The sequence below is a fragment of the Staurois parvus genome, unplaced genomic scaffold (genome assembly GCF_062004578.1).
Source record: "Staurois parvus isolate SC_StPar_1 unplaced genomic scaffold, SC_StPar_1.0 ptg001622l, whole genome shotgun sequence".
In the NCBI taxonomy this organism is placed as follows: Eukaryota; Metazoa; Chordata; class Amphibia; order Anura; family Ranidae; genus Staurois; species Staurois parvus.
The window spans coordinates 66,629-87,361 of record NW_028319418.1 but is presented as its reverse complement, the minus strand read 5'-3'; positions in this window follow the sequence as shown (position 1 = coordinate 87,361).

Genomic DNA, 20,733 nt, shown 5'->3' with positions numbered 1-20,733 from the left:
TGGGGGATATCTGTACTGTTCTGACATTCTTGGACCTCAAGAAATTAGATTGGCTGTCAGTACTTCAGGATTGATCAATATTCAGATCTATCCCATAGTTTGTGAACTCTAGAACTTTCCTACAAACTAAAAAATATATCCTAATTTGGGTTATTTTCAGCAAAGACATGTAGTAGAATACATCTTGGCCTAAATTTATGAAGAACAATTATTTATTTGCAAACTTTTATAACAGAAACAAAGAAAAACTTGTTTTCAAAATTTTAGATCTTTTTTTGTTAATTTAGCAAAAAAGAAAAACCCCCGGCGGTGATTAAATACCACCAAAAGAAAGCTCTAGTTGTGTGAAGAAAATGATAAAATTTTAGTTTGGGTACAATGTTGTATGACCGCGCACTTGTCATTCGAAGTGTGAGAGCGCTGAAACCTGAAAAATGGCCTGGGCAGGAAGGGGGTAAAAGTGCCCGGTATGGAAGTGGTTAAGGTAGCTACAGTGAAGGAAATAAGTATTGGATTTTGAATGTTTTATTAGATTTTGAATGTTTGCCCACTCACAAAGAAATGAGAAAATCGAATGGTAGGTGTATTGTAACACTGAGAGACAGAATAGTAACAAAAAATTCTAAAGAAATGCATGTCTAACAAATTCTGCACTGATGTTCATGTTCATGATTGAAAAAAGTATTTGATCCCCTATCATTCAACTCGTTCCCCTATCATTCAGCAGGATTTCTGGCTACCAGTTGTCTTTCATAAAGGTAACAAGCTGAGATTAGAAGCAGTATCTCATTATAAATATTTATAAAAAAAAAGAAGCAGTATCTTAAAGGGAGTGCTGCTAATCTAATTTTGTTACCTTTATAAAAGACACCTGTCCACGGGAGCAATCAAACAATCAGATTCCAAACTCTCCGCCATGGCAAAGACCAAAGAGCTGTCCAAGGATGTCCAAATATTGTAGACCTACACAAGGCTGGACTGGGCTACCAAACTATTGCCAAGCAGCTTGGTGAGAAGGTGACAACAGTTGGTGCAATCATTCGCAAATGGAAGAAACACAAAACAACTGTCAGTCTCCCTAGGTCTGGGGCACCATGCAAGATCTCACCTCGTGGAGTGTCAATGATCATGAGAACAGTGAGGAATCATCCTAGAACTACACGTGAGGATCTTGTCAATGATCTCCAGGCAGCTGGGACCAAAGTCACCAAGAAAACAACTGGTAACACACTACGCTGACCAGGATTGAAATCCTGAAGTGCCCGCGAGGTCCCTCTGCTCAAGAAAGCACATGTCCAGGCCTTTCTGAAGTTTGCCACTGAACATCTGAATGATGCAGAGGAGGACTGGTTGAAAGTGTTGTGGTCAGATGACACCAAAATTGAGCTCTTTGTCATCAACTCAACTCGTGATGTTTGGAGGAGGAGGAGGAATGCTGTCTATGACCCCAAGAACACCATGCCAACTGTCAAACATGGTGGTGGAAACATTCTGCTTTGGGGGTGTTTTTCTGCTAAGAGGACAGGACAACTGCACCACATCAAAGAAACAATGGATGGGGCAATGTACTGTCAAATCGTGGGTAAGAACCTTCTTCCCTCAGCCAGGGCATTGAAAATGGGTTATGGATGGGTGTTCCAGCATGACAATGACCCAAAACACACAGCCAAGGCAACAAAGGAGTGGCTCAAGAAGAAGCACATTAAGGTCCTGGAGTGGCCTAGCCAGTCTCCAGACCTTAATCAGATTGAAAATCTGTGTTACAATACACCTACCATTCGATGTTTAGACTGATCACTTATTTGTGAGTGGGCAAACATTCAAAATCAGCAGGGGATTTCCTTTTCTGTACATTCACTCCTGCACTGCGTCTATGGAGGAGCAATGTAGCTCCCCCCCCCATTGAGACAGCAGCATTCTCTATCAGTAGAGAGAGTGGTGTTGGATGGACTATTAGATTTTTATGGAATTTACATTATTGACTAACAATGTAGCACCCAACTCCAGGGAAAAAAAACTGTTAACCAGTTCTAGCATTATTTTTGTTTTTCCTTTTAGGATAAAGATTTTACAGAAATAAATAATAGCTGACTGTTGCAATCACTCCTATCAGTGTTAAATTGTTTGTCTCAACCTTCCAACTACCACCTTTTGCTTGGCAGCTTGTTCTGTTAAAGGAAGTTGAAAAACAACAGATTTACTGGCCGGATCACAGGTAATAAACTATGTTACAAGTGAGAAAAAAAAAGACAGTGGTGTTAATGCTACTGAAAGAATTTTTAAAGAACATAAACACAAAAGTGGAATTGTAGTATACAGTGAACAGTCAGCATTCTTGCTTAATTTTTCCAAGGGAAGGAAGGTAATGTATGAGTGACTTCAAATAACAGCAACTACACTTTAGTGTATTTTTTTAATCCACTTTTAATTAATAATGTACTAAATGGTTTAGGCGTTTCAGGCAATTAAAGGTTGAATGCTTTAGTGCAATATAGGGTTGTGCCCAGAAAAATGTACGGCTTTTATGTGTAATTGTTCCATGACATATGTTTTTTGGGTGGTTTATTATATGTTTAGTAGTGTGCAGCACTTTGGTATTTATATAGTCAGCTTCTAACTTCAGCTTGTTCAGTTAAAATGTTACTAAACCCAGGACCCTGCATTCGCTATATCTGGTCTCTCGCAGTACACTGAACATGGAAATACAATAATTTTAGTAAATATAAACTGCTAAATACCTTTTCTCATCAGCAGTTAGAGCGGTCTTGTGACTTCAGCAGAGCACTGGTAAAAGCTTGTAGGAGGAGTTTTCATTTTGCTCTAGGAGGATATGAAACTCTTGACACTCTGTTTGGACAGTGCTGATTGGCCCTGTGTTGATCACATGCACTCTCCTAAGATAAAAAAAAAAACCTGTAGCAATACACACCAAACTGAGCATGTGCATGTGTCTACAGATTCAATCTGTATAAGGTGGTAATTTCAACAAGACAGGATCAAGCAGCCTTTTTACACAATGCAGAGGAATAAGCCATTAGGTCCCACAGTGAATATAACTAGCATGCTTTACTACAGACTGATTTTATTGTGGGTTTAGTAACACTTTAAGCTTTGACAATAAAACCTGGAAGCTGATTTGTTTCTGTGCAGAGCTGCACCATGCAGTTTTAGTAAATATCCCCCACAGTCACCAGTCACTATATGGGTCTGATCTGAAAGGATGGTTGAGTAATGAAAGGGTGCCTTTATGGCTGCAAATGCACCCTGCCTCTGATTAAATTCAAGAATCCTGCGATTTAGCTTCAAATTGAAAACATTCCCTCCCATTTAAATCCAGGTTGCTGGCCTTTTGCAGCTAATAGCAGCCATGTAGAGTTTGTAGTGCCCTCTAGTGTTAGCGAGATAGGGTTTGTTTTTTTGCTGTGAGTCAGAGGCTTATTAGAAGCCTGGGATGAGTCAGCCTGGAAGTGAGGTAGTGAGGTTACCTCAGGACAGGCTGGGAGGCTCTACAGGTCAGGGCTTTTGGAGCCCTCTCACCCTTCTAGAAACTGGAGGAACATTCTAGAAGAGGGGTGGAGGAAGGGAGGAAGCATGGATTTGCATGTTTTAGGGAACTTGGTCAATCCCCAGGAAGGAGGCTAGGCATGGTGGCTAAAATCAACCCATAAATGTGAGAGAGCCTGTGCAGTGAGGATAGTGTTGGAGTGGGTGAGAAGGTGCTGGAGATTGGAGCCTGGGAGAGGGGGCCCCAGGGAGGGGTGCCTACCTACAGGCTGGTGCTGGAAGGCTCTCCACTGTGCCACAAGTCTCCATACAACAATCACATGTGAGTGATCGGCCCTCAACACAGAGAGCTGGCGGGCTGCCTCTCACAGCTAATTGCAGGTACCTCTGCTTGGGTTCTTGCATCTAATCAGAGGCAGGGGTTATTCATAGGTGTGAATGCACCCTTAGTCTGTACCTTATGTGCTATAGCTACTATACGTGTAACTTTATAATCAGTGTACACATACAGTCCCCAGATTTGTAAAGGATAAGTTCACCTTTGGAACGTGTTACATGTTCCATGCATATTTAGGGTGGAACATGTAACATGTTCCAGCTCCAGTCTCCTCTTCACCTGATCCCCCCTCCCTGTGGCAGCGAGCAGGAGATCTTGTCCCGGCACCCACTGTCAGAATTTAAAAACAGTGCGGCTGTGCAGGGTTCTGCCTATTCGGCCGCATCATTCATTCACAGTCAGAGTTCTGTGAATGAATGAACTACAAGTATCATTGGCCTGCACGGCTGACAGCTTGTAGATGTCAATGAACTGTGAGGGCACTGGGAACTGTGTACCCAAGGGGGAAGTATAGACAGACAGACAGCTGACTGAGAAGCTGCAGGATCCTGGCATTGCACTTGCAATTTTCTGACCTGCAGTGTAAAAAAATGAATACATTTACTTTTTTTTATCTGCAAAACGATGTGCATTTATTCTTTTTTTTTCATAAAAGTTGAACTTAGCCTTGCTGTGCCTGCATTTCACGCAAGAAAAAGGTACATGCACTTTTTAAAAACCGCATCCCATGCTTTCTTTTGGCCGAAGGCTGCCTGAATTTTGGAAGCTTTAAAAAATTTTTTGGCTGAGAGTGGAAGATCTTGATTTTGAAGAATTGGCGGATCTGGGTGAGTGTCTCCTAGGTTCAGAGCGATGAGATTTAGATTCATGAGGCTGTCTTTAGTACTAAACTGCCTCTCCCCAGATTAACCCCTTGACGCAGAGGGCACACAAATATGCGGCCTCACAGAACTGGGCTTTTTTCAGTGGGGCTGCATATTTCCGTGCCTGTCTTTGTGCTGGGAGCGCGCTGCTCGGCGCGCTCCCAGCACAGAGACCGCAGAGCCACTGAGAGCCCTGAGTCCTATTCTACCGATCGGAACCTGGGACTCCCAATTCCGGGTCACGTGATCGCTGTGATAGCCTCTGATTGGCTATCACAGTGATCAGTCACTGTGCAGCCCGGCCCCCTTGTTTTCTCTCTATGAATGGAGAAGAGAGATACATTGTATCTCTCTAACTCCTGGCATAGAGAGAAAAAAAATGTTTGTAAAAAAAAGAAAAAAAAAGAAGATAAATAAATATTAAAAAATTAAAGAAAAATACCTAGATCAAGGTTTGATCTAGTTTATTGCCAGGGTTAGTGTTTGGGTCAGGGTCAAATGTCAAGGTCAAAGGTCAGGATTTAAAAAAAAATTGGTATCAGTGTCAGTTAGTGTTAATGTCAGCGTCAGTGTGTTTTAGGTAAAAAAAAAAATGCACACTATTGTTTCTGGGCTGTACTACCGGTACAAACAACAAATAACATACACATATATGGTATTGCTGTGATCGTCAAGAGCTGGAGAATTTATTTTGGGTTGTTCTTTGTTGGTAGGTTATGGTCGTATCAAGAAACACACAGCTAAATTAAAAAAAAAGATTTTTTTTTTTACTATTTTGGGCCAGTTTTCCTTTGATAATAAAAAAAAATTAGGAGCTATCCATTACCATTTACCACCAAATGAAAGCCCAATTTGTCCTGAAAAAAACCAAGGTATAATTCACCTGGATGTACAAAGTAGTTGTGATGATATGTACGGTTTTACTATCACATGTCAACGTTGCAGAATTGTGCTTCGGCGTTTAGATATGTTTTATCCTTAGGCGTGAAGGGGTTAAGCTCATGAAATCCCTTTGAATTTTCCTTTGACTCTTCAGTGTTGTACCGCTTTAAGAAGTTAGTATATTTAGGCCGGTCCACATTAGTGTGGGCTGTGCAGCCTGTGTTTTCTTGGGCATGACAGCCCATTCATTTGAATAGGCTGCTGTGCCGCGTGTCCCATACAAAAAAGGTGCATACACCTTTTCAAAAATGTATCTGCAGGGAAACCGTGTGGTCTTTTAGAACATGTGATTTCTGTGCATTTCTCACACCCGCAATTGTGTTGCGGGCTGAGATGTGTGGGTGTGCCAACAGTCATGACATGCATGCTGCTGATTCTGTGTAATTGAATCACTAATTGAAAGGGGCATGTTCAAAATAATAGCAGTGTGGAGTTCTATTAGTGAGGTCATTCATTCTTTGAAAAACAGGTGGCAATTATTGCCCTTATTTAAGGAAGGAAGGCAGCAAATGTTGTACATTCAAGCCACAGTACACTGTGAAGACAGTGAAGCATGGTGGTGCAAGCATCATGATATGGGGATGTTTCTCATACTACGGTGTTGTGCCTATTTATCGCATACCAGGGATCATGGATCAGTTTGAATACATCAGAATACTTGAAGAGGTCATGCTGCCTTATGCTGAAGAGGAAATGCCCTTGAAATGGGTGTTCCAACAAGACAACGACCCCAAACACACCAGTAAACGTGCAACATCTTGGTTCCAGACGAACAAGATTGACGTTCTGGAGTGGACAGCCCAATCCCCGGATCTTAATCCAATAGAAAACTTGTGGGGAGACATCAAAAATGCAGTTTCTGAGGCAAAACCAAGAAATAGAGAAGAACTGTGGAAAGTAGTCCAATCATCCTGGGCTGGAATACCTGATCACAGGTGCCAGAAGTTGGTTGAGTCCATGCAACACAGATGTACAGCAGTTCTCAGAAACAGTGCTTATACAACCAAATATTAATTAAGTGATTCAAAGGAAAGCAAAATCTTCAAATATTTTTCAGTTTATATAGTGAATGTTTGAGTTTGTAAAGAAGAATACAAACACTGCTATTTTTTTGAACAGACTAATATTCACTTTTCTGCAATTTTTTTAGAGGAACAATACAAATTTGATATATTTTTCATATGTTTTGATTTGGAATAGAATGTGTAGTGTTCCCAATGCATTTGTGTGTATGGAAATAAAAGCTATTAGAAGGATTTTGAGCTTTATTCACTTTTTTCAACACACTGCTATTATTTTGAACACAACTGTAAGTGCAAAAAAATTTAGATTTTTCTGCACAACAATCCCATGTCGCAGACCTCAAGTACTTCAATAGGACTTGCAATCGGCAATCAAAATGTAATACCAAACAATTAGATGAGGTCATATTTTCATTCAGACAAAAGAATGGGGCTGGGTACTTTCGGGTACAGCATAGCTGTTTTACAGGAAAGATTGGATAAACAAATGGTACAAAAGAGCCGGGTTCATAACCAAGAATATCAGCTAAGATTTGTTGAATAAGTATAGAAGTTTACAAGGACCACCAGGAACATTCTGCCTAGGCACTGGCATTGTACACTAAGCAGAATTTGTACGGGCACTAGGTAAAGTCATAGGCATCTGCAGTGTGCTTGCACTGCATTTCCCCATTTAGATCTGTAGATGGTGCATGTGTACAGAACAACTGATCTGGGAATAAAAGTCTGCTAAGAGTCTGGTATGGTAGCCAGCAGATGGATAAGAGACTGGCAATTGCCCTCTAGATGTGCTTGGGGCCCCCTGTTCTGTCTTGGATTACTACATCGGGTACCGCTGATGCCAGAGGATGCCTGTTTATCATGGCGACAGTAATGCAACAAAAGCCCCATAAATACAGTATACATACGTATACTATATCATAACATATTTGGAGAGTATTTTACCTTTAGTATTTATATTACAGAAAATGTCTATTCACTCTTTTTATATAGGGACATTTTTCAGCACCTATTCACACAGGGCAGAAAAGCTGCATTCCCATGCAGCTTCCAGTACCGCCCTTGCAATCTGCTGCGGGTGTTAGTGCAAAGCTAACGACACCCCAAGCGCAGGTCGCAAACGCATTGCCATGCGATCCAGTTGCCATGCATTTAAAAAAGTAGTGCATGCGCTACTTTCGGTGCTGGGCGGTGCGATTTCTGCCCATTAAAAATGAATGGGGTTGGAATCACACTGCACAGAATTGCATGTGAATTGAACGGCATTCCTGTGCGACTCACATGCTGTTCCTAGTGTGAATGGGTCCTCAAAGAATCAAAGATAGACTTTCAACACATAAGGATAACATGAAGGAGAAGGATCGGGTTGAAGTTATATGACATTTTAACTTTTTGAAATATTGCTTTTCTCAACTACAATTTCAGGTTATTGGTGATCTGCCTAGACCATGTTTTTGAGGCAACAGAAATTTACTGCTAGGGCAGTGTCTTATATGGCATTATTTCTAAAGCTGGGCATGCGTACTATCGTGGCAGTCTCTGATAGTATGTCTAACAAACAGCTTGTCACATGACAGTCTTTTTGTCCACCTATATTATTTTTTTTCTTTTGTTGAAATTGAACTGTATCAGGTTACTATTGTTCTCATGTATGTACATCTAGCGGTTGTTTAGAGCCACCACAACTTGTTTTCTTATGCTATTTAGTAATACCTTCTGTTCTTCTCTTCTGTTAACCACTTTCCGTCTGGCCCATGTACATAAACGGCAGGACAGGAGCAGTGCCGGAGCGGCGCCCGCATTTTCAGCCTGTGCGCGCTCTATGGGAGCTGTGTCCAGAGGACACAGCAGAACACCGATCGCGGACGGGCCAATCAGTGATCACATTAATAGTAGTAAGCAAGATGTGAATGATCACAGAGATCGCATGGTACAAGGCTATTCACATCAGCCTTGTACCATGTGACAAGCTGTGACCAATCACAGCTCTCACACTATTTCTCAATGGCTGCAAGAATGCAGTCAGAAAGAAGGAGAAATTATTGCTTTTACAGCCTTTATGGGTGTAAAAGCAATCAGTGTAAAAAAAAAAAAATCTTCCTCACCCCCCACAAGTAGTACAGTGTCACTATGGTGGCACTGTACTGCTAAGGGTGATACTATGTTAAAAAAAACATAAATAATAATATAAAAAAATAAAATAAAAATGTAAAAACAAATTTGAAAAATTATAATTTTTGGTTATAAAGTAATTTCATAATCAATATATGCCCTTATAACAATCAATAACATTGTATGAACTTTACATTTATACATAGCCAGGGGCGGACTGGCCATTCGAGCACTCGGGCACTGCCCGAGGGTCCGGGGTCAGTAGGGGGCTCCATGAAATGCCCATGGTACCTTTTCTATGCTTTTTTGGGTGTGCTTTGAGTGTGGGCAAGGACACAGGGGCCCCATGATCCCCTATTGCCCGGGGACCCCATGCGTTGTCAGTCCGCCGCTGTACATAGCTTTAGATTCTAAGAAAATCTTGGGACATATAATATTATATCCTAACACTAGTGAATGCCAGGGTTGACATTAGGGTTGTACACCAAGTGACAGCTCAAGTTTCTAAATCTGTGACTCATCTCTTATGGTAATGACTAGGGACATTATTGCTAAATTCATCATCAAAGTATCTTTTTCCACCTCCATGTTTCACATATAAAATATTTTGGCTCTTCTTGGAGTGACAAGGAAGATATTTAATAGCAGTAAGGTTTGCCAGCCCATCCCTTTAACAACGGGGTGTTTATGAGTTACACGGCTTCTGCTGTATTCTCTGTTTTTGCACCCCCAAAGACTGAAAGTAACTGCTTCCTGAAATACTGACATTTTTCAACTAGAACTTTAGGTAGAGTACTTAGAAGAGGTAGATTGAGGCTGGTGTAATAGTACCTCTGTTACAATTTTTCTAATTTACTATTTTAAAAGTATTTTTCTTTCTAGTTAACATTGGTCAGACACATTTGTATAACCAGGGTAGTGCAGGAGTGTGGTCAACACTTGTTACAGCCAGCTAAAGGGTGCTCTGAAAGTGCAGGCAAAGGGTTTTTTAGCTAGGTCACAAGGCAGGGGAGGCACTTAGCAGTAGCATGAACACTTAGGGAGGGAAAATGATCAGATATGGCTCCTGTAAAGAGGCACTAAAAGCTAAGATGTGGTGGCAGTGTGGTTGATGTGTATGAGTGGTGTGTTTCTCTATCTCTCTCTCTCTTATTTTTGTCTAGCCATTTTTTTTAGTCTAGCCATTTTTTTAAATAGAACTAAAGGCAAAACTGGTTTTCATTTTGAAATCAGTAAGGAAGTGGTAACCCCGGGCCGATTTATTTTTGCCATTTCTGTTCCATTGGATAAATTTCCCAACATTTCCTGTTGTTAGCTAAAATAGGAAGCTAAAGGAAATCCCTCCAGCAGAACTAGTGTCTCCATTTAAATATTTCCCCTATATTACTGTTCTGCTTCAACAACTTCACTGTCCAATCCTGGTGGGAGAGAGAAGAAAACTGCTTGATGGCCACAGTGAATGCCCAGGCCATACAGCTTCCATATCCTAAAGGGCCACTTGCGGGGGCTACAAACTACCCCCACTCAAAGTCTTTGGCCCCCAAAGAAACAGTAATGGTAATTACAAACCAACTAGACTTGATTAATTTTGGCGTGGGACCAGTTAACAATTAGCGACATATGGTATGGGCAAAGAAACTTTTCACCACTGTGTGTCTGAAGATGGGCCAATGGGTATTATCCACTGATATATTGTCTGGCTGTACTTGTGCATTAGGGAATCTGCGTACGATGGTGATTACTTCTTTGGAGCTGTTTAAAGTTATCTGTTTAAATTATGATAGTCAATACACATTCTTTATGAAAACCACCATGATAGGAGATGCATAAAGGCTTCTGGACTCTCGAATGGCATCAGTTGTCTTCAGTCCTGCTAGTTGCTCTCTTAAATTTGGCAGATCCCCAACTGGGATTTGTCAAGATGTTTGCCTGAAGGGTTTGTCTTCCTGTGTGCATATGCATTGTTCTTTGCACACCCCACATCAAATGAATTCCTAGAGAGCAACTCCCACTCTTTTAGAAGCCGAGTCTAAAGCCTGTAGAATAGAGCAGCTACTTCCTCCACTACTCTGCAAGCTGCCCCTGCCTAGCTGATGATGTGCCTCTCCCACACTTTCCTCTTCTACAATCTATGGCACCCAGGTATGGTCTACCACCCTCATCATTGCTCCAGCATACTTGGCATTAAGCTGCATATGCAGGAACAGCACTGATAATTACTTATTCCTGCATGTTTTCCCCTCCCTGTGCCTGGTGCTTAGGTGCACTTCACAATGTGGTAATTTTGTGCAAAAAACTGCACTGAAATAGTATGCAGTGATGAAGACCTGAAAAAAGCAGCTTTTCCGGTTTCAGCAGAAAGTTCACACTGCTGACCCCTCTAAAATTGAAGACCTTATCAAAATTATTTAGAAATGAAATAGATTTCTATAAAAAAAAGTCAAATATAAAACCAGAAGTTGTTGATGATACACACAAAAAAGTAGCCCTAAAAAGGACTGTTAACAAACAATTTAGAGTATTAATAAATGTTTTGAAGACTTTGTAATATATTTTAGGTTTTAAGCCCTTGAATATTTTTTAATTTTTCCAACATTTTTTATTGACACATTTAATTTTAAGATGGTTAGATCTCTGTTTGATTCCTGGCCATTATTAGTATTTGTTTTATTTCATAATTGAAAATACTTTTGATGCATAGAGGGAGAGCAGATAGGTGTTACAAAATAATCAGCCCGATTGTCAAATGTGATGGATATGTCACTGCATATTGCATAATGGAAAAAACAAACAACCCAATTAATAAATAAATGTGGAGTGCATAAGTACCTTCTGAATACAAAGGGAATACTTTGTTTCTAATATTTCATTTATGTATATATAGTGTCAATATATTCAACATACCTTTATAAAGAACATTGTGCAATTCACAGTGGCCACTGCACCTAAAGGAGCTTATAATTTAATGTCCCTACCAGAGTCATACAGAAAACAGACTCACTCATGGTAGACACATGGTAGTTCCGGATAGAATCCAAGAAGAAATGTACACAAACATAGGGAAGTGTAGAAACTCCACACTGGTGGGAATTGTACCAAGGACTTCAACCCTGCAATGTCAGTGGATTAACCTACACATTCATAATAATCTGCTCAGAAAAATAATATAAAAATGGATTTTTTTTTTAAATTTTTATCAGTAGTTGTTTTTCTTTCTACATGTTTATAGTTTATACCTTTTTCACCAGTCAGTAGTGTTTTACTTGGATGCATGAGGTCTTGCCTGCAGTAGCAGTGTCATGTTCTATTTCAGACTCTGCTGTCACTCTGAACTCTGCACTGTCCATTCCGGGAGCTGCGGCAAGGACAGCCAAAATAACCAGCCTAAATTCATCTGTGTAAAGAGAGGAGGGCAATGAGGAAGAGCATATATCCAGGTGTCTAACATTGCAACCTAAGAAAGGTTGCCAAGCCTTTGTAATAAAAGCCCTCAGTTTCATCAGCTAGGTTGCTTTCATTCTATATAAGAAATGTGGTCACCTAAGAGTTTGACCATTTACAAAAAAAAAAGATACTTTGCTCTACCATGTAATGTTTTGGACAGCTTTACTGCTATCACGTATGCATCTAATTTAAAAAGGTGACTAATACCTCATCTATGACTATTCTTTTAGCATCTCCGTCAAATGATCTTGCTCTTCAAACGCCAGCTTCTAAGGTCAACATCTTAAAAAAAAAAAACGGAACCTCCTCCCCTTTTATATTGAGCCCTCCCTCAAAGACCTTCTCTACTACCCCTCTTGACAGTTTGTTTATCTCCTCTTGTTCCTGCAGCCTGACACCAAGTATCACGTGTTCCTGAAGCAATATGCCTCTGTATTTCCCCCTTGTCCTTGGACCTATGCATTTCTGGGAAATTCTGTAACTATGGCACTTACTCAACTATACATCATATGACCCCCTTCTGTTACAAGAGGTATCCTCAGTTGGGGAGGAGGGGATGAGCACATGAGGCAAACAGGAGAGTTTTGTTAATCCTTGTAAACAGATTTCATAAGATCTAAGTTGATTAGATGAGCAAGTCTCTATAGGCAATTATAAATCTGAATTTGCACTGTCCCAAAGAATTCTACATCATGTATCATTTAAAAAATCTGCCTGTGATCTGCAAATGTTTTGTTTTCTTCTCTATAAATGTTTTATATATAGACACACACACACAGTATATGTAGACATTAAAAGTCAAAATGATATGTGTTGCAGCTAATCACTGACATGCGTTCCCACACCAAACTAATATACAATTATCAATAAGTGCAACACAATCTAAATAAAATCAATAAATTAATTATATTTGCTCATCATATTCATTAAAATATGTAAAACTCTTATGCAAACATCTTAGAAATATATGCATAGATATGAAATAAAATATGCAACTAAAGAATAATAAATGTGATCAAATATATCATTAGAACACTTGAACAAATTTTTTTCTTGTGATCATACAAAAGAAATTGGTCAAACAAATCAAGTTAAAAATCTTCCTCTCAGCTTAGTGTTTCGAAGGAGTACTCCACCACAGTGTACCACCACCTCTCACCGCTGCCTCTTACCTCAAGATTTGACCCACACACAGGTAAGGCCAAATCATTCTTTCCTAGCCACCTTGGTTATAGCTTCACAGCAATTTTTCAACTTTCAGGAGTTCAAGATCATTTTAACATCCTCCAGAATGTGATCCATTCAACAGAAAAGATAAAACAGAGAGACTCTTATGGTGCAGTATGAAAGAACTTCATTAATTTATTGGCCAGAAAAAATAAAACACTACTCACAAGAAGAGTGCAATAAAAGATCTAGTGCACTAGATAAAATTGCCTTTTTAAATACACATTGCCCCCTTAAGGATGGAAATTGCTAGGTAGATGTAAAATATGGGGGACTCTGGCCTTCCGGAGGTGATACGTAGCCCCACCCCTGACACATTTTGTCACAAGATACAGTGACTTAATTATGTCATTATACACTGTTATTAATAAGGCAACACAAGGCTGAGAGGAAGATTTTGGACTTGATTGGTTTCAACAGTTTCTTTTTCTATGATCACAAGGAAAATTTTTGTTTGAGTGTTGTAATGATATATTTGACCACTTTTATTATTCTTTAGTTGCACATTTTATTTTATTTCATATCTATCTACAGTGTAAGTGGCTATAGAGACTTGTTTATCTGATCAACTTAGATCTTATGAAATCTTTTTTCAAGGATTTTTGTAATGATATATTCGATCATATTTATTATTCTTTAATTGCACATTTTATTTCATATCTAAACATATATTTATAAGATGTTTTCATAAGACTTTTACACATTTTCTGAATGCGATTTGCACAGAGCAAATATAGCTCATTTATTTATTTTTCTTTTCAGTTTGGTGGAGATAAGTGGTAGGAAAACAAATGCATTTCTAAAAATTGGAAAAGTGGAGTGCAATGTTTGCACTGGGCAAGGCAGTGTACTCATCACATTTTGGTTGATTCAAAAGTCAATTCAGTTCTGCCAAGCTTGATTTGCATCATATGCATGATCCTTTACACAGCCCCACATACACTATATTGTCAAAAGTATTGGGATGCCTTTACACGCACATGGACTTTATTGGCATCCCAGTCTTAGTCCGTAGGGTTCAATATTGAAGTAGCCCACCCTTTACAGCTATAACAGTTTCAACTCTTCTGGGAAGGCTGTCCACAAGGTTTAGGAGTGTGTCTGTGGGAATGTTTGACCATTCTTCCAGAAGTACATTTGTGAGGTCAGGCACTGATGTTGGATGAGAAGGCCTAGCTCGCAGTCTCCGCTCTAATTAATTCCAATGCTGTTCTATCCAGCTGAGATTAGGACTCTGTGCAGGCCAGTCAACTTCCTCCACCCCAAATTCACTCAACCATGTCTTTATGGACCTTGCTTTGTGCACTCATTTGTGTGCAGTCATGTTGGAACAGGAAGGGACCATCCCCAAACTGTTCCCGCAAAGTTGGGAACATGAAATTGTCCAAAATGTCTTGGTATGCTGACGCCTTAAGCATTCCCTTCAGGAACTAAGGGGACAAGCCCAACCCCTGAAAAACAACCCCACACCATAATCCCCACTCCACCAAACTTTACACTTGCACAATGCAGTTAGGCATGTACCATTTTCCTGGCAACCGCCAAACCCAGACACGTCCATCAGATTGCCAGACAGAGAAGGGTGATTAGTCACTCCAGAGAACATGTCTCCACTGCTCTAGAGTCCAGTGGCGGTGTGCTTTACACCACTGCATCCGACGCTTTGCATTGCACTTGGTGATGTGAGGCTGGGATGCAGCTGCTGAGCCATGGAAACCCATTCCACGAAGATCTCTATGCACTGTTGTTGTGCTAATCTGAAGGCCACATGACGTTTGGAGGTCTTTAGCTACTGACTCTGCAGACAGTTGGCAACTTCTGCGCACTGTGTGCTTCAGCATGCGCTGACCCTGCTCTGTCATTTTACGTGGCCTACCACATCGTGGCTCAGTTGCTGTTGTTCCTAGTTGCTTTCACTTTGTTATAATACCGTTAACAGTTGACCATTGAATATTTAGTAGCAAGGACATTTCATGGATGGACTTATTGCACAGGTGGCAACCTATCATGGTGCCACGCTTGAATTCACTGAGCTTCTGAGAGCAACCCATTTTTTCACAAATGTTTGTAGAAGCAGTCTGCATGCCTAGGTGCTTGATTTTATACACCTGTGCCTATGGAGGTGATTGGAACACCTGAATGATTTAGAGGGGTATCCCAATACTTTTGGCAATATAGTGTATACATAAATGGATCAAGACAGCTGTATACAGGTATGCTATACTACTTGCATAAAGTTGTGCATGTCATGTCCCAATTGGAGGTAGTGTGCGCTTGGGACATTATGCATATTTGCGTGCAGCTGTTTTCACCCATTAATGTCTATGGTGGTTGTACGAAGCACCAGGAGCTCTGGGGCACTAAAATACACCTGGTCTCAACACTGAACTCCATTTTCCAGATGCAGGGGCGGACTGACAACTCATGGGGCCCCCAGGCAATAGGGGATCATGGGGCCCCTGTGTCCTTGCCCACACTCAAAAAAGCCTATAAAAAAGGTACCAGGGGCATTTTATGGGGCCCCCTACTGACCCCAGGCCCTCTGGCAGTGCTCGTGTGCTCGAATTGTCAGTCCGCCCCTGTCCTGATGAGATCCTACTCATACTTGTACAGGGACAAAATTATGTGGAGTCTAATACTAAGTATTTTGCTAGCTTTAGAAACTGCAGCTTGGAATTGCATGCAATTATTAAGTCTATGATCTACCAGAACACTCTAATCAGTCTACATCAGACCTTAAACCCCTTTTTGTCATTTCAGATTAAATAATGACCTAAAAAGAGATATGTCTGTATGATTTCAATTACATGATTTCTTCTAATGGTAGATTTTGTATAGATCTGGATAGGATAGTTTTGTGATGGATAAGGATTTCAATTTTTTTTACTTATGTGGCTGGTTCCACCGTCTGTGGTTTATTTTGGGAGAGAGAGACTGGTGTACTTGGCCTAATCTAGGTTTACTAGGAAATTAACAAAGAACATAATCTTGCTTGGGCTTCTTCCAGCAGTTGCCGCTGTAGCTACAGTGAAGGAAATAAGTATTTGATCCCATGCTGATCTTGAATGTTTGCCCACTCACAAAGAAATGATCAGTCTAAAAATAGAATGGTAGGTGTATTGTAACACTGAGAGACAGAATAGCAACAAAAAATTCAAAAGAAATGCATGTCTAACAAATTATGCACTGATTTGCATGTTCATGAGGGAAAAAGGTATTTGATCCCCTTCACAAAACATGACTTAGTACTTGGTGGCAAATCCCTTGCTGGCAATCAAAGAGGTCAGACGTTTCCTGTAGTTGGCCATCAGGTTTGCACACATCTCAGAAGGGATTTTGGCCCACTCCTCTTGGCAGATCCTCTCCAAGTCATTAAGGTTTAGTGGCTGACATTTGGCAATTCGAACTTTCAGCTCCCTCCACAGATTTTCAATTGGAATAAGGCCTGGCTAGGCCACTCCAGGACCTTAATGTGCTTCTTCTTGAGCCTCTCCTTTGTTGCCTTGGCCGTGTGTTTTGGGTCATTGTCATGCTGGAACATCCATCCACGACCCATTTTCAATGCCCTGGCTGAGGGAAGAAGGTTCTCACCTAAGATTTGATGGTACATTGCCCCGTCCATCATCCCTGTGATGCGGTGAAGTTGTCCTGTCCCCTTAGCAGAAAAACACCCCCAAAGAAAACATGTTTCCACCACCATGTTTGACAGTTGGGATGGTGTTTTTGGGGTCTTAGGCAGCATTCTTCCTCCTCCAAACACAGTGAGTTGAGTTGATGCCAACGAGCTCGATTTTGGTCTCATCTGACCACAACACTTTCAACTAGTCCTCCTCTGCATCATTCAGATATTCAGTGGCAAACGTCAGACGGGCTTGGACATGTGCTTTCTTGAGCAGAGGGACTTTGTGGGCACTGCAGGATTTCAATCCTTGTCAGCGTAGTTTGTTACCAATTGTTTTCTTGGTGACTGTGGTCCCAGCTGCCTGGAGATCATTGACAAGATCCTCATGTGTAGTTCTGGGATGATTCCTCACTGTTCTCATGATCATTGACACTCCACAAGGTGAGATCTTGCATGGTGTACCAGACCTAGAGAGACTGACAGTTTTGTGTTTCTTCCATTTGCGAATGTTTGCACCAACTGTTGTCACCTTCTCACCAAGCTGCTTGGCGATAGTTTGGTAGCCCAGTCCAGCCTTGAGTAGGTCTACAATCTTGTTCCTGACATCCTTGGACAGCTCTTTGGTCTTTGCCATGGTGGAGAGTTTGGAATCTGATTGTTTGATTGCTCCTGTGGACAGGTGTCTTTTATACAGGTAACAAAATGAGATTAGTAGCACTCCCTTTAACAGACTGCCTCTAATCTCGGCTTGTTACCTGTATGAAAGAAACCTGGTAACCAGAAATCTTGCTGAATGATAGGGGATCAAATACTTATTTCCATCATGAACATACAAATCAGTGCATAGTTTGTTAGACATGCATTTGTTTTTAATTTTCTGTTGCTATTCTGTCTCTGTGTTACAATACACCTACCATTCGATTTTTAGACTGATCATTTCTTTGTGAGTGGACAAACATTCAAAATTAGCAGGGGATAAAATATTTATTTCCTTCACTGTACTTTGGCTGATAGTTGATCTTTAGTAACAGGTAAACCATCCTGCAGTCTGATAATAAGGGAATTGTGTTTTCAGTTAACTGCCCGCCCTTAAAATCACCATGTTATCATTTATTGTTGCACCTAGTCTTACTGTGCCTTAAAAGAGACGTATGATTTTTCCCCCCAGTTATACTTACCTAAGTGGATGAAGCATCGGTCTAATGCTGCACCTGTCCCCCACCGGCTCTAAATATGAGAACTCAGTGATCACATGACCACTGATCGCAAAGTTCTCACAGCCGCTGTGAGCAGAGAGCGGGACTGTCAGTCACCACTGTCTGATTGTGAAGGGGGAGGGAGCGGTTGGCTCAGGCTCTCAGCGGCTCTCCAAATGTGCCTTGGCTGTACTTCTTCTTTAGAGAAGAAGTCTCATTAAGATGTTTTGCATTTTATTTATTCCTCCAGTGCATATAGCACTTGGTTTGTTCAAATCCATCCCTCAGTTGCTAAGTGACAACTGAGGGATATATTTGAACAAGACACCCAATCAATTGTCTGACAACGCTGTTAGAAAGAAGATGGATTTGTGAGTGACAGCTCTGATCTCTAGCTGTAGGGGCTACTCTGGAGACCAGCACAGCCTGTGGTGCTGTGTGTTTATCTGCCGATGCTTTTACATCACAAAGCACCATAGGAAAGAGTGATCTTTCATTTTTATGAATGAACAATGGCACTGATCATTCATTCATAAAATGAGAAATCACACAGTGCTGGAGCACTATGTGATCCATCGGCTAGGACTCTGTAAAGGCAGAAGCAGATGCTTGTACACATACTGGAAGACACATTACATAGTGAAAAGTTGGGCTTCAGAATAGGGTGGAGCTATAGCCAACATTAAGAGACAGCAATCCAAATGGAACCAATCCTACATCTACTTTGTCCCCGGGGGAAACAAATTAAATGTAAAAACATTTTAGTAGAGTCCTTCTTCATAAAAGCAGCACAGTGGGTAAATGGTTAGCGCTTCCGCCTGGCAGTACTAGGGTCACTGGTTTGAATCCTAACCATGGCACCACCTGCCTGGAGTTTGCATGTTCTCCCTATGCCTGCGTGGGTTTCCTCCGGGTACTCCGGTTTCCTCCCACACTCCAAAGACATGCTGGTTGGTTAATTGAATCCTGTCTAAATTGGCCCGAGTATGTGTATGTATGAATTTGAGTTAGGGACCTTAGATTGTACGCCCCTTGAGGGTTAGGGACTGATGTAAATGACAATATACAGTTGCAAGAAAAAGTATGTGAACCCCTTTGGATTACGTGGAGTTTTGCATGAATTGGGCATAAAATGTGCTCTGAACGTCATCTAAGTCACAACAATAGAAGAACACAGTCTGCTGAACATAATACTACACAAACATTAGATGTTGCCATGGTTTAATTGCACATAACATGTAAACATTCACAGTGCAGGGAGGAAAAAGTATGTGAACCTTTGGACTTAATAACTGGTTGACCCTCCTTCGGCAGCAATAACCTCAATCAAACGTTTCCTGTAGTTGCAGATCAGACCTGCACAACGATCTGGAGTAATTTTGGACCACTCCTCTTCACAAAACTGTTTCAGTGTAGCAATATTCTTGGGATGTTTGGTGTGAATCGCTCTCTTTAGGTCATGCCACAGCATTTCAATCGGGTTGAGGTCAGGACTCTGACTGGGCCACTCCAGAAGGCGTATTCTGTGCTGTTGCAGCCATTGTTTTGTTGAATTACTTGTATGCTTTGGGTCATTGTCCTGTTGCATCACCCATCCTCTGCAGAGCTTCAGTTGGCGGACAGATGGTCGTACGTTTTCCTGCAAAATGTCTTGATACACTCTGGAATTCATTTTCCCATCAATGACAACAATCCATCCAGGCCCTGAGGCAGCAAAGCAGCCCCAAACCATGATGCTCCCTCCGCCATGTTTTACAGTGGGGATGAGGTTTTGATGTTGGTGTGCTGTGCCTTTTTTTCTCCACACATAGTGTTGTGTGTTCTTCCCAAACAACTCAATCTTGGTTTCATCTATCCACAGTATATTTTGCCAGTAGTGCTGTGGAACATCCAGGTGCTCTTTTGCAAACTTCAAACGTGCTGCAATATTCTTTTTGGACAGCAATGGCTTCCTCCGTGGTGTCCTACCATGTACTCCATTCTTGTTTAATGTTTTCCTTATTGTAGATGTGTCAACAAAAATGTTAGCATGTGCCAGAGATTTCTGTAGGTCTTTAGCTGACACTCTGGGATTCTTCTTTACCTCATGCAGCATTCTGCGCTGTGCTCTTGCAGTCATTTTTACAGGACGACCATGCCTAGGGAGAGTAGCAACAGTGCTAAACTTTCTCCATTTGTAGACAGTCTGTCTTACCATGGACACATGAACATCAAGGCTTTTGGAGATACTTTTGTAACCCTTTCCAGCTTCATGCAAGTCAACAATTCTTGATCGTAGGTCTTCTGATAGCTCTTTTCTGCGAGGCATGGTTCACATCAGACAGTGCTTCTTGAAACCAGTAAACCCAAAACAGGTGTGTGTTTTTTAAGGGCAGGACAGCTGTCAGCAACACATCCAATATCATCACACTGATTGGAGTCAAGGTTGGCTCACTCCTGGCTCCAATTAGCTCTGGGAGAAGTC